We start from the raw sequence: 13998 nt of genomic DNA, 5'->3' as shown, positions 1-13998 counted from the left end.
CCAGATCTACGTCCTTCTACAGAACCTAATAATTGTATGATACAATATTGTTCTGCTCCAGGAAGACATCCAGGCCTCTCTTGAACCCCTCGACTGAGTTCACCATCACCACCTCCTCAGGCAAGCAATTCCAGATTCTCACTGCCCTAACAGTAAAGAATCCTCTTCTATGTTGGTGGAAAAACCTTCTCTCCTCCAGACGCAAAGAATGCCCCCTTGTGCCCGTCACCTTCCTTGGTATAAACAGATCCTCAGCGAGATATTTGTATTGTCCCCTTATATACTTATACATGGTTATTAGATCGCCCCTCAGTCGTCTTTTTTCTAGACTAAATAATCCTAATTTCGCTAATCTATCTGGGTATTGTAGTTCTCCCATCCCCTTTATTAATTTTGTTGCCCTCCTTTGTACTCTCTCTAGTTCCATTATATCCTTCCTGAGCACCGGTGCCCAAAACTGGACACAGTACTCCATGTGCGGTCTAACTAGGGATTTGTACAGAAGCAGTATAATGCTCTCATCATGTGTATCCAGACCTCTTTTAATGCACCCCATGATCCTGTTTGCCTTGGCAGCTGCTGCCTGGCACTGGCTGCTCCAGGTAAGTTTATCATTAACTAGGATCCCCAAGTCCTTCTCCCTGTCAGATTTACCCAGTGGTTTCCCGTTCAGTGTGTAATGGTGATATTGATTCCCTCTTCCCATGTGTATAACCTTACATTTATCATTGTTAAACCTCATCTGCCACCTTTCAGCCCAAGTTTCCAACTTATCCAGATCCATCTGTAGCAGAATACTATCTTCTCTTGTATTAACTGCTTTACATAGTTTTGTATCATCTGCAAATATCGATATTTTACTGTGTAATCCTTCTACCAGATCATTAATGAATATGTTGAAGAGAACAGGTCCCAATACTGACCCCTGCGGTACCCCACTGGTCACAGCGACCCAGTTAGAGACTATACCATTTATAACCACCCTCTGCTTTCTATCACTAAGCCAGTTACTAACCCATTTACACACATTTTCCCCCAGACCAAGCATTCTCATTTTGTGTACCAACCTCTTGTGCGGCACGGTATCAAACGCTTTGGAAAAATCGAGATATACCACGTCCAATGACTCACCGTGGTCCAGTCTATAGCTTACCTCTTCATAAAAACTGATTAGATTGGTTTGACAGGAGCGATTTCTCATAAACCCATGCTGATATGGAGTTAAACAGTTATTCTCATTGAGATAATCCAGAATAACATCCCTCAGAAACCCTTCAAATATTTTACCAACAATAGAGGTTAGACTTACTGGCCTATAATTTCCAGGTTCACTTTTAGAGCCCTTTTTGAATATTGGCACCACATTTGCTATGCGCCAGTCCTGCGGAACAGACCCTGTCGCTATAGAGTCACTAAAAATAAGAAATAATGGTTTATCTATTACATTACTTAGTTCTCTTAGTACTCGTGGGTGTATGCCATCCGGACCCGGAGATTTATCTATTTTAATCTTATTTAGCCGGTTTCGCACCTCTTCTTTAGCAAACAATTGATCAATTCTTTGAGCTACCCCGCCACTTCACGGCAATCTCATAATGGGGCAGTCCTAATCTTCGTATTTTATTTACGTTGTGCCATTATGGCTTCCTGAATGTATAAAAAAAAAAAAAAAAAAAAGGACCACATTAAATGCGAACTGTACCTGGAGCATTTTCAGAATCACTCCCTTGGTGCCAGGAAAGGCAAGCGCAGGTAAAGGCCGATCAGGTCCAGTGCGGACATTTCAGATCTGGCTTCCACACTGCCAAACCCGCACCAAAGATGAAGGGTGAGACAGGCTGAGACACAGGTGCACAATTAACTTGAGCCTGAGACGGGGCAGGGCTGCTGTGTGTGTGCACAGCAGCCTATCAATCACAGTGAACACAGAAAGAATGGCGCACATAACCCAGCGTGCGCGGCAACAGTGGTGGTCAGCCACATACCAATGCAAAGCAAAAAAAAAGGGAAGAAGCCAGCACTGCTTATGGTCAGAACGCAATAACTGAAGTGCAATTGCACATAAATTCTAACTGTATTTCAAATATGAGACATTTAGCAAACAATTGATCAATTCTTTGAGCTACCCCGCCACTTCACGGCAATCTCATAATGGGGCAGTCCTAATCTTCGTATTTTATTTACGTTGTGCCATTATGGCTTCCTGAATGTATAAAAAAAAAAAAAAAGGACCTTTGCTTTACAAAAAAGAACCCTGCACCTAATGGTGACGATGACGGGCGAATATGCCCCTTCTCCAGGGATTCCTTCACATAACTGCGCATAGCGGCGTGCTCAGGCACGGATAAATTAAACAGTCGACCTTTTGGGAATTTACTACCAGGAATCAAATTGATAGCACAATCACAATCCCTATACGGAGGTAGGGCATCGGACTTGGGCTCATCAAATACATCCCGGTAATCAGACAAGAACTCTGGAACCTCAGAAGGGGTGGATGACGAAATTGACAGAAATGGAACATCACCATGTACCCCCTGACAACCCCAGCTGGACACCGACATGGATTTCCAATCTAATACTGGATTATGGGCTTGTAGCCATGGCAACCCCAACACGACCACATCATGCAGATTATGCAACACCAGAAAGCGAATAACCTCCTGATGTGCAGGAGCCATGCACATGGTCAGCTGGGTCCAGTATTGAGGCTTATTCTTGGCCAAAGGCGTGGCATCAATTCCTCTCAATGGAATAGGACACTGCAAGGGCTCTAAGAGAAACCCACAACGTTTAGCAAACTCCAAGTCCATCAAATTCAGGGCAGCGCCTGAATCCACAAATGCCATGACAGAATACGATGACAAAGAGCAGATCAAGGTAACGGACAGAAGAAATTTTGACTGTACCGTACCAATGGTGGCAGACCTAGCGAACCGCTTAGTGCGCTTAGGACAATCAGAGATAGCATGAGTGGAATCACCACAGTAGAAACACAGCCCATTCAGACGTCTGTGTTCTTGCCGTTTAACTCTGGTCAAAGTCCTATCGCACTGCATAGGCTCAGGTTTAAGCTCAGGTAATACCCCCAAATGGTGCACAGATTTACGCTCACGCAAGCGTCGACCGATCTGAATGGCCAAAGACATAGACTCATTCAAACCAGCAGGCATAGGAAATCCCACCATGACATCCTTAAGGGCTTCAGAGAGACCCTTTCTGAACATAGCTGCCAGCGCAGATTCATTCCATTGAGTGAGCACGGACCACTTTCTAAATTTCTGACAATATACCTCTATCTCATCCTGACCCTGACAAAGAGCCAGCAAACTCCTCTCTGCCTGATCCACTGAATTAGGTTCATCGTACAGCAATCCGAGCGCCAGGAAAAACGCATCGACATTACTCAATGCAGGATCTCCTGGCGCAAGAGAAAATGCCCAGTCCTGAGGGTCGCCGCGCAAAAAAAGAAATAACAATCAAAACCTGTTGAACTGGATCACCAGAGGAGCGAGGTTTCAAGGCCAGAAATAATTTACAATTATTTTTGAAACTCAGAAACTTAGTTCTATCTCCAAAAAACAAATCAGGAATAGGAATTCTTGGTTCCAACATAGCTTTCTGATCAATAGTGTCTTGAATCTTTTGTACTCTTGCCGAGAGCTGATCCACAAATGAAGACAGACTTCTAATGTCCATCGCTACACCTGTGTACTGAACCACCCAAATGTCTAGGGGAAAAAAAAGGCAAAACACAGTGCAAAGAAAAAAAAATGGTCTCAGAACTTCTTTTTTCCCTCTATTGAGAATCATTAGTACTTTTGGCTTCCTGTACTGTTATGAAAGGCAATTCAGTACTACAATGGACATAGCGGTCAGAGCACATACAGTGATCTGACAATAACCCAAAATCATAGAACGAGCTCTGAGACGTGGGAACTCTGCAGACCGCAATCCCTAATCCTCTCCAAACAACACTAGAGGCAGCCGTGGATTGCGCCTAACTCTGCCTATGCAACTCGGCACAGCCTGAGAAACTAACTAGCCTGAAGATAGAAAATAAGCCTACCTTGCCTCAGAGAAATACCCCAAAGGAAAAGGCAGCCCCCCACATATAATGACTGTGAGTTAAGATGAAAAGACAAACGTAGAGATGAAATAGATTCAGCAAAGTGAGGCCCGACTTTCTTAACAGATCGAGGATAGAAAAGGTAACTTTGCGGTCTACACAAAACCCTAAAGAAAACCACGCAAAGGGGGCAAAAAGACCCTCCGTACCGAACTAACGGCACGGAGGTACACCCTTTGCGTCCCAGAGCTTCCAGCAACAAATTAGACAAGCTGGACAGAAAAAATAGCAAACAAATAGCAAAGAAGAACTTAGCTATGCAGAGCAGCAGGCCACAGGAATGATCCAGGGAAAAGCAAGTCCAACACTGGAACATTGACAGGAAGCCAGGATCAAAGCATTAGGTGGAGTTAAGTAGAGAAGCACCTAACGACCTCACCAGATCACCTGAGGGAGGAAACTCAGAAGCCGCAGTACCACTTCCCTCCACCAACAGAAGCTCACAGAGAGAATCAGCCGAAGTACCACTTGTGACCACAGGAGGGAGCTCTGCCACAGAATTCACAACAGGCCTCCCCGCTAACTCTCTTGCACCACTCCAGTCTGTCCTCAACTCTGCTGCCCGGCTAATCCACCTTTCTCCTCGCTACTTCCCTGCTTCTCCCCTCTGCAAATCCCTCCACTGGCTCCCAATTCCCCAACAAATCCAGTTCAAACTACTAACACTGATCTACAAAGCCATCCACAACCTGTCCCCTCCCTATATCTCTGAACTAATCTCACAATATCTTCCCTCACGTAATCTCCGATCCTCCCAAGACCTCCTACTCTCCTCCACACTTATTCGTTCCTCACACAACCGCCTCCAAGATTTCTCCCGAATATCCCCCATCCTCTGGAATTCCATGCCTCAACATGTCCGACTATCCACCACACTTGGATCCTTCAGACGGAACCTGAAAACCTATCTCTTCAAAAAAGCCTACAGCCTGCAATAACCATTCTGCCGCCTTGCCATCGCCAGAGCTGCCGCCTCGCCTCTACCTTCTGTCTCTCCCCCACTATCCCATAGAATGTAAGTCTGCAAGGACAGGGTCCTCTCCCCTCGGTACCAGTCTGTCAATGTAAACCTGCTTACTGTAATCGATATCTATAACCCTGTATGTAACTCCTTTCTCATGTACAGCACCATGGAATTAATGGTGCTATATAAATAAATAATAATAATCAATATTCAAAAAGGGCTCTAAAAGTGAACCTGGAAATTATAGGCCAGTAAGTCTAACCTCTATTGGTAAAATATTTGAAGGGTTTCTGAGGGATGTTTTTCTGGGTTATCTCAATGAGAATAAATGTTTAACTCCATATCAAAATGGGTTTATGAGGAATTGCTCCTGTCAAACCAATCTAATCAGTTTTTATGAAGATGTAAGCTATAGACTGGACCAAGGTGAGTCATTGTGGAGAGCCCCCAGACACAGGGCCGCGCGTTCTCGTACCGGGCCTCTCTGGTTCGGTTCTGAGGCTGTCACGGTGGCTAGACCCGGTCCGCGACCCTGCTAAGGGGCGTCCAATAAAGGTGGTGCAGTATGTCAGGGGTTTGTGACGCCACCTGTGGTGTTCGGTCAGGGTGACCGACGCTGCTGTGGGGTCCACTGGGGTGATGGAATGGCAGCCGGATGGTATACCTTCCCACAGGTGAAGTATGTCCCCAGGGCTTCCCAGTAAGGTGGATGGTGATAGTGTGAGGTACAGTCAATAACGAGGACACAAGGTTGCAGTCTCTTTACCTCTTTACAGACTTCAGGATCCTCAATCCAGAGCACGTTTAACAGGGCTATCAGAGACAGGCAAGCCTGATGGGCACTTCCAGAGTCTCCCTCGCAGATGGAAATCGTTGCCCACCACTAGCGCCTGTGTGTTGTAGTCCTACCCTGCTGAGCATTTGGAATAGTCCTCACAACTGCTGTTCTTGTTCGTTCGTTCTCTACAGCTCTCTCTCTCTCTTTAGTTCCAGATGTTGCTAGTTTCTCGTCCCCCAGTATAATTTGGCTAGGACGCACCCGTATGACGGGAAGGCCTGGAGGTCTTCCGGGACCCTAGAGATGCCCCTCTCCCACTGTTGCCCCCTATGTCTTCTTAGGAAATTTAAAGTAGACAGCCAACCTATAATTAACTGTCCTGCGGAGTTTGAAGTAAGGCCTAAAATCAGTTACTCCAGCGGTGTTCCGGCCACCGGCTACGCGCCTCAGTAGGATGTTGCCTCGGTCTCACGGCACGACTCCTACTGGTACTCTTTTTGCTTGATCTCATTTACACTTCCACAATATCCTTCGCTTCTTGTCTCTTTCTTAGTATACCGCTGCAAGGTAGTGCAGGCGCGGTTCCGTAACGTTCTGTTCTGTTCACTAGGTGTTATGATCTGGTGGCCTAGGAGCAGCATGAGACATACTCTGGAGAAGGTAGTACCTGTACTGACCGCAAACCCTGATCTTAGCACCGCAACTAGAAGTAGCCGTGGGATGTACCTAACACTCCCTAGACACCTCGACACAGCCTAAGAACTAACTTCCCTGTTGTGAATTCTGTTGTCGGGCTCCCTCCTGTGGTCATGAATGGTACTTCGGCTGGTTCTGTCCATGGACTTTCTCTGGTGGCTGTGGGTGTTTCTGAGTTTCCTTCTACAGGTGACGAGGTTAATTCGTTAGCTGGCTCCTCTATTTAACTCCACTTAGATCTTTGCTCCATGCCACCTGTCAATGTTCCAGTATTGGTCTAGTTCACTCCTGGATCGTTCTTGTGACCTGTCTTCCCAGCAGAAGCTAAGTGACTGCTTGTTTTTCTCTGGTTTGCTATTTTTCTGTCCAGCTTGCTATTTGGATTGTTTTCTTGCTTGCTGGAAGCTCTGGGACGCAGAGGGAGCGCCTCCGCACCGTGAGTCGGTGCGGAGGGTCTTTTTGCGCCCTCTGCGTGGTCTTTTTGTAGGTTTTTGTGCTGACCGCAAAGCTACCTTTCCTATCCTCAGTCTGTTCAGTAAGTCGGGCCTCACTTTGCTTAATCTATTTCATCTCTGTGTTTGTATTTTAATCTTTACTCACAGTCATTATATGTGGGGGGCTGCCTTTTCCTTTGGGGAATTTCTCTGAGGCAAGGTAGGCTTTATTTTTCTATCTTTAGGGCTAGCTAGTTCCTTAGGCTGTGCCGAGTTGCATAGGGAGCGTTAGGAGCAATCCACGGCTATTTCTAGTGTGGTTGATAGGATTAGGGATTGCGGTCAGCAGAGTTCCCACGTCCCAGAGCTCGTCCTATATTATCAGTAACTATCAGGTGTGCTCTTAACCTCCAGGTCCATTATTGTCCTGACCACCAGGTCATAACAGTACAGGTGGCCCAAAGTACTAATGCATCTCAATAGAGGGATAAGAGAAGTTCTGAGACCATTTTTTTTTCTTTGCAGTGTGTTTTGTCTCTCTTTTCCCCTTTACATCTGGGTGGTTCAGAACACAGGTGTAGACATGGACATTCAAGGTCTGTCCTCTTTGATGGATAATCTCACTATAAGTGTACAAAACATTCAAGATTTTGTGGTTCAGAATCCGATGTCAGAGCCTAGGATTCCAATTCCTGATTTGTTTTTTGGTGATAGATCTAAGTTCTTGAATTTCAAAAATAATTGTAAATTGTTTTTTGCCTTGAAACCTCGCTCCTCAGGTGACCCTGTTCAACAAGTAAAGATCATTATTTCTTTTTAACGTGGTGACCCTCAAGACTGGGCATTTTCCCTTGCGCCAGGAGATCCGGCATTGCGTGATGTTGATGCGTTTTTCCTGGCGCTTGGATTGCTTTATGACGAACCTAATTCAGTGGATCAGGCAGAGAAAATCTTGCTGGCTCTGCGTCAGGGTCAGGATGAAGCGGAGATATATTGTCAGAAGTTTAGAAAGTGGTCTGTGCTCAATCAGTGGAATGAATGTGCCCTTGCAGCAATCTTCAGAAAGGGTCTCTCTGAAGCCCTTAAGGATGTCATGGTGGGATTTCCCATGCCTGCTGGTCTGAATGAGTCTATGTCTTTGGCCATTCAGATCAATCGACGCTTGCGTGAGCGTAAAGCTGTGCACCATTTGGCGGTACTATCTGAGCTTGGGCCTGAGCCTATGCAATGTGATAGGACTTTGACCAGAGTTGAACGGCAAGAACACAGACGTCAGAATGGGCTATGTTTTTACTGTGGTGATTCCACTCATGCTATCTCCGATTGTCCTAAGCGCACTAAGCGGTTCGCTAGGTCTGACACCATTGGTACGGTACAGTCTAAATTTCTATTGTCCGTTACTCTGATTTGTTCTTTGTCATCCTATTCTGTCATGGCATTTGTGGATTCAGGCGCTGCCCTGAATTTGATGGACTTGGCGTATGCTAGGCGCTGTGGTTTTTTCTTGGAGCCCTTGCAGTATCCTATTCCATTGAGAGGAATTGATGCTACGCCTTTGGCCAAGAATAAGCCTCAGTACTGGACCCAATTGACCATGTGCATGGCTCCTGCACATCAGGAGGATATCCGCTTTCTGGTGTTGCATAATCTGCATGATGTGGTCGTTTTGGGGTTGCCATGGCTACAGGTTCATAATCCAGTATTGGACTGGAAATATATGTCTGTGTCCAGCTGGGGTTGTCAGGGGGTACATGGTGATGTTCCATTTTTGTCTATTTCGTCTTCCACTCCTTCTGAAGTTCCAGAGTTTTTGTCGGATTATCGGGATGTATTTGATGAGCCCAAAGCCAGTGCCCTACCTCCTCATAGGGATTGCGATTGTGCAATTAATTTGATTCCTGGTAGTAAGTTTCCTAAGGGCCGATTGTTCAATTTATCTGTGCCAGAACACGCCGCTATGCGGAGTTATATAAAGGAATCCTTGGAGAAAGGCCATATTCGCCCGTCGTCATCACCGTTAGGAGCAGGGTTCTTTTTTGTGGCCAAGAAGGATGGTTCTTTGAGACCTTGTATTGATTACCGCCTTCTCAATAAAATTACAGTCAAATTTCAGTATCCTTTGCCGTTGCTGTCTGATTTGTTTGCTCGTATTAAAGGGGCTAGTTGGTTCACCAAGATAGATCTTCGAGGGGCGTATAATCTTGTGCGTATTAAACAAGGCGATGAATGGAAAACAGCATTTAATACGCCCGAGGGCCATTTTGAGTACCTGGTTATGCCATTCGGGCTTTCCAATGCTCCATCAGTATTTCAGTCCTTTATGCATGACATCTTCCGAGAGTACCTGGATAAATTCCTGATTGTGTATTTGGATGATATTTTGGTCTTTTCGGATGATTGGGAGTCTCATGTGAAGCAGGTCAGAATGGTGTTCCAGGTCCTTCGTGCGAATTCCTTGTTTGTGAAGGGGTCAAAGTGTCTCTTTGGAGTTCAGAAGGTTTCATTTTTGGGGTTCATTTTTTCCCCTTCTACTATCGAGATGGACCCTGTTAAAGTCCAAGCCATTTACGATTGGACTCAGCCGACATCTGTGAAGAGCCTGCAAAAGTTCCTGGGCTTTGCTAATTTTTATTGGCGCTTCATCGCTAATTTTTCTAGTGTTGCTAAACCGTTGACTGATTTGACGAAGAAGGGTGCTGATGTGGTCAATTGGTCTTCTGCAGCTGTAGAGGCTTTTCAGAAGTTGAAGCATCATTTTTCTTCTGCCCCTGTGTTGTGCCAGCCAGATGTTTTGCTCCCGTTTCAGGTTGAGGTTGATGCTTCTGAGATTGGAGCTGGGGCTGTTTTGTCGCAAAGAAGTTCTGATGGCTCGGTGATGAAGCCATGTGCTTTCTTTTCTAGAAAGTTTTCGCCTGCTGAGCGCAATTATGATGTTGGTAATCGAGAGTTGTTGGCCATGCAGTGGGCATTCGAGGAGTGGCGTCATTGGCTTGAAGGAGCCAAGCATCGCGTGGTGGTTTTGACAGATCACAAGAATTTGACTTATCTTGAGTCTGCCAAACGGTTGAATCCGAGACAGGCTCGATGGTCGTTATTTTTCTCCCGTTTTGATTTTGTGGTTTCGTACCTTCCGGGCTCTAAGAATGTGAAGGTTGATGCCCTGTCAAGGAGTTTTGTGCCTGACTCTCCGGGTGTTCCTGAGCCGGCGGGTATTCTCAAAGAGGGGGTAATTTTGTCTGCCATCTCCCCTGATTTGCGGCGGGTGCTGCAAAAATTTCAGGCTGATAGACCTGAACGTTGCCCAGCAGAGAAACTGTTTGTCCCTGATAGATGGACTAGTAGAGTTATCTCTGAGATTCATTGTTCAGTGTTGGCTGGGCATCCTGGAATCTTTGGTACCAGAGATTTGGTGGCTAGATCCTTTTGGTGGCCGTCTTTGTCACGGGATGTGCGTTCTTTTGTGCAGTCCTGTGGGACTTGTGCTCGGGCTAAGCCCTGCTGTTCTCGTGCCAGTGGGTTGCTTTTGCTCTTGCCCGTCCCGAAGAGGCCCTGGACGCATATTTCTATGGATTTTATTTAGGATCTCCCCGTCTCTCAAAAGATGTCGGTCATTTGGGTGGTTTGTGATCGCTTTTCTAAGATGGTCCATTTGGTACCTTTGTCTAAATTGCCTTCCTCCTCTGATTTGGTGCCATTATTTTTCCAGCATGTGGTTCGTTTACATGGTATCCCGAAGAACATCGTTTCTGACAGAGGTTCCCAGTTTGTTTCGAGGTTTTGGCGATCTTTTTGTGCTAGGATGGGCATTGATTTTTCTTTTTCCTCGGCTTTCCATCCTCAGACAAATGGCCAAACCGAACGAACTAATCAGACTTTGGAAACATATCTGAGATGCTTTGTTTCTGCTGATCAGGATGATTGGGTGTCCTTTTTGCCGTTGGCTGAGTTTGCCCTTAATAATCGGGCCAGCTCGGCTACTTTGGTTTCGCCGTTTTTCTGCAATTCTGGTTTCCATCCGCGTTTCTCTTCAGGGCAGGTTGAGTCTTCGGACTGTCCTGGTGTAGATACTGTGGTGGATAGGTTGCAGCAGATTTGGACTCATGTGGTGGACAATTTGACATTGTCCCAGGAGAAGGCTCAACGTTTCGCTAACCGCCGGCGTTGTGTGGGTCCCCGACTTCGTGTTGGGGATTTGGTTTGGTTGTCGTCTCGTTATGTTCCTATGAAGGTTTCCTCTCCTAAGTTTAAGCCTCGTTTCATTGGTCCGTATAAGATTTCTGAGGTTATCAATCCTGTGTCATTTCGTTTGGCCCTTCCTGCTTCTTTTGCCATCCATAATGTGTTCCATAGGTCGTTGTTGCGGAGATACGTGGCGCCTGTGGTTCCATCCGTTGATCCTCCTGCCCCGGTGTTGGTTGAGGGGGAGTTGGAGTATGTGGTGGAGAAGATTTTGGATTCTCATATTTCGAGACGGAAACTCCAGTACCTGGTCAAGTGGAAGGGTTATGGTCAGGAAGATAATTCCTGGGTTTTTGCCTCTGATGTTCATGCTGCCGATCTGGTTCGTGCCTTTCATTTGGCTCGTCCTGGTTGGCCTGGGGGCTCTGGTGAGGGTTCGGTGACCCCTCCTCAAGGGGGGGGTACTGTTGTGAATTCTGTTGTTGGCCTCCCTCCTGTGGTCATGAATGGTACTTCGGCTGGTTCTGTCCATGGACTTTCTCTGGTGGCTGTGGGTGTTTCTGAGTTTCCTTCTACAGGTGACGAGGTTAATTCGTTAGCTGGCTCCTCTATTTAACTCCACTTAGATCTTTGCTCCATGCCACCTGTCAATGTTCCAGTATTGGTCTAGTTCACTCCTGGATCGTTCTTGTGACCTGTCTTCCCAGCAGAAGCTAAGTGACTGCTTGTTTTTCTCTGGTTTGCTATTTTTCTGTCCAGCTTGCTATTTGGATTGTTTTCTTGCTTGCTGGAAGCTCTGGGACGCAGAGGGAGCGCCTCCGCACCGTGAGTCGGTGCGGAGGGTCTTTTTGCGCCCTCTGCGTGGTCTTTTTGTAGGTTTTTGTGCTGACCGCAAAGCTACCTTTCCTATCCTCAGTCTGTTCAGTAAGTCGGGCCTCACTTTGCTTAATCTATTTCATCTCTGTGTTTGTATTTTAATCTTTACTCACAGTCATTATATGTGGGGGGCTGCCTTTTCCTTTGGGGAATTTCTCTGAGGCAAGGTAGGCTTTATTTTTCTATCTTTAGGGCTAGCTAGTTCCTTAGGCTGTGCCGAGTTGCATAGGGAGCGTTAGGAGCAATCCACAGCTATTTCTAGTGTGGTTGATAGGATTAGGGATTGCGGTCAGCAGAGTTCCCACGTCCCAGAGCTCGTCCTATATTATCAGTAACTATCAGGTCATTCCGTGTGCTCTTAACCTCCAGGTCCATTATTGTTAAGATAGAAACGGGAAAACTATCTTGCCTCAGAGAAAATCCCCAAAGGATAGACAGCCCCCCACAAATATTGACTGTGAGAGGAGAGGGAAATGACATACGCAGACTGAAATCAGGATTTAGCAAAGGAGGCCATTCTAGCTAAAACGAAATAATAGGACAGAGTACTATGCGGTCAGTATTAAAACACTAGAAAATATCCACCACAGAAAATACAAATCTCCACATCTGACAAAAGACATGGAGGGTATATCTGCATCTCCAGAGACACAGCTTGGCTGCAAAAAATCCTTCACAGACAAAGCTGGACAAGAGAAAACATGAAAATGCACTGAACAATAAGGTCCACAGCATGTGGACAGCAAAAACAAAGCCAGAACTTATCTTTGTTGAAATGAACAGCAAAACAGGAGAGACCAGGTATGGATGTGAATCCTCCAAAAACAATGGACAACTGGCACTGACTAAAGGATCAAGCAAGACTAAATAGCCCAGTCCAAATTGCAATAAGTGGACACACCTGATAAATGCTGCGATCCAAAGACAGCAGCACTACCACTCATAACCACCGGAGGGAGCCCAAGAGCAGAATTCACAACAGCTAGGCACCTGCCAGGTTCCCATGCCTGACAGGGACCCCCCTGTGTCTTCTCCCTGCAACACCCCCTGCCACGGGATGTTGCCTAAATCCAACCCAGTCAGCTTCTGACTAACTTTCTATCCAACCCCTAGTTTTACAAGTGTGAGGAGGGGCCCAATAAATAAAGCATTTTGCTCCCCCTAGTGGCCGGAGTGTGAAGTGTAATGTGTGCTGGTGATACCTGGTCAGGAGAATTCCTTCAGTGCCATCAGATGTGCCATCACTCCCCTTAGTGGCAGAGTGTCATACTGCAACGACCAGGTCTCTGGGGCGCTGAAATTGGACATGGCATATCTTGATTTTTCCAAAGTGTTTGATATCTTGCGACACAAGAGGTTGGTATACAAAATGAGAATGCTGGGTCTGGGGGAAAATGTGTGTAAATGGGTAAGTAACTGGCTTAGTGATAGAAAGCAGAGGGTGGTTATGAATGGTATATTCTCTAACTGGGTTGCTGTGACCAGTGGGGTACCACAGGGGTACAGGGGTCGGTGTTGGGACCTATTCTCTTCAACATATTTATTAACGATCTGGTACAAGGTTTACACAGTAAAATATCAATATTTGCAGATGATACAAAACTAAGTAAAACAGTCAATACAAGAGAAGATAGTATTCTGCTAAAGATGGATCTGGATAAGTTGAAAAGGTTGGCCGAAAAGGTGGCAGAGGCGGTTTAACAATGAAAAATGTAAGGTTATACACATGGGAAGAAGGAATCAATTTCACCTTTAAACATTGAATGGGAAACCACTGGGTAAATCTGACATGAAGAAGGACTTGGGGATCCTAGATAAGGATAAACTTAAACTGAGAAGCCAGTGCCAGGCAGCGGCTGCCAAGGCAAACAGGATCATGGGGTGCATTAAAAGAGGTCTGGATATACATGATGAGAGCATTATACTGCCTCTGTACAAATCC

The sequence above is a fragment of the Ranitomeya imitator genome, chromosome 2, assembly GCF_032444005.1.
Source record: "Ranitomeya imitator isolate aRanImi1 chromosome 2, aRanImi1.pri, whole genome shotgun sequence".
NCBI lineage: Eukaryota > Metazoa > Chordata > Amphibia > Anura > Dendrobatidae > Ranitomeya > Ranitomeya imitator.
This window is presented reverse-complemented; position numbering follows the sequence as displayed.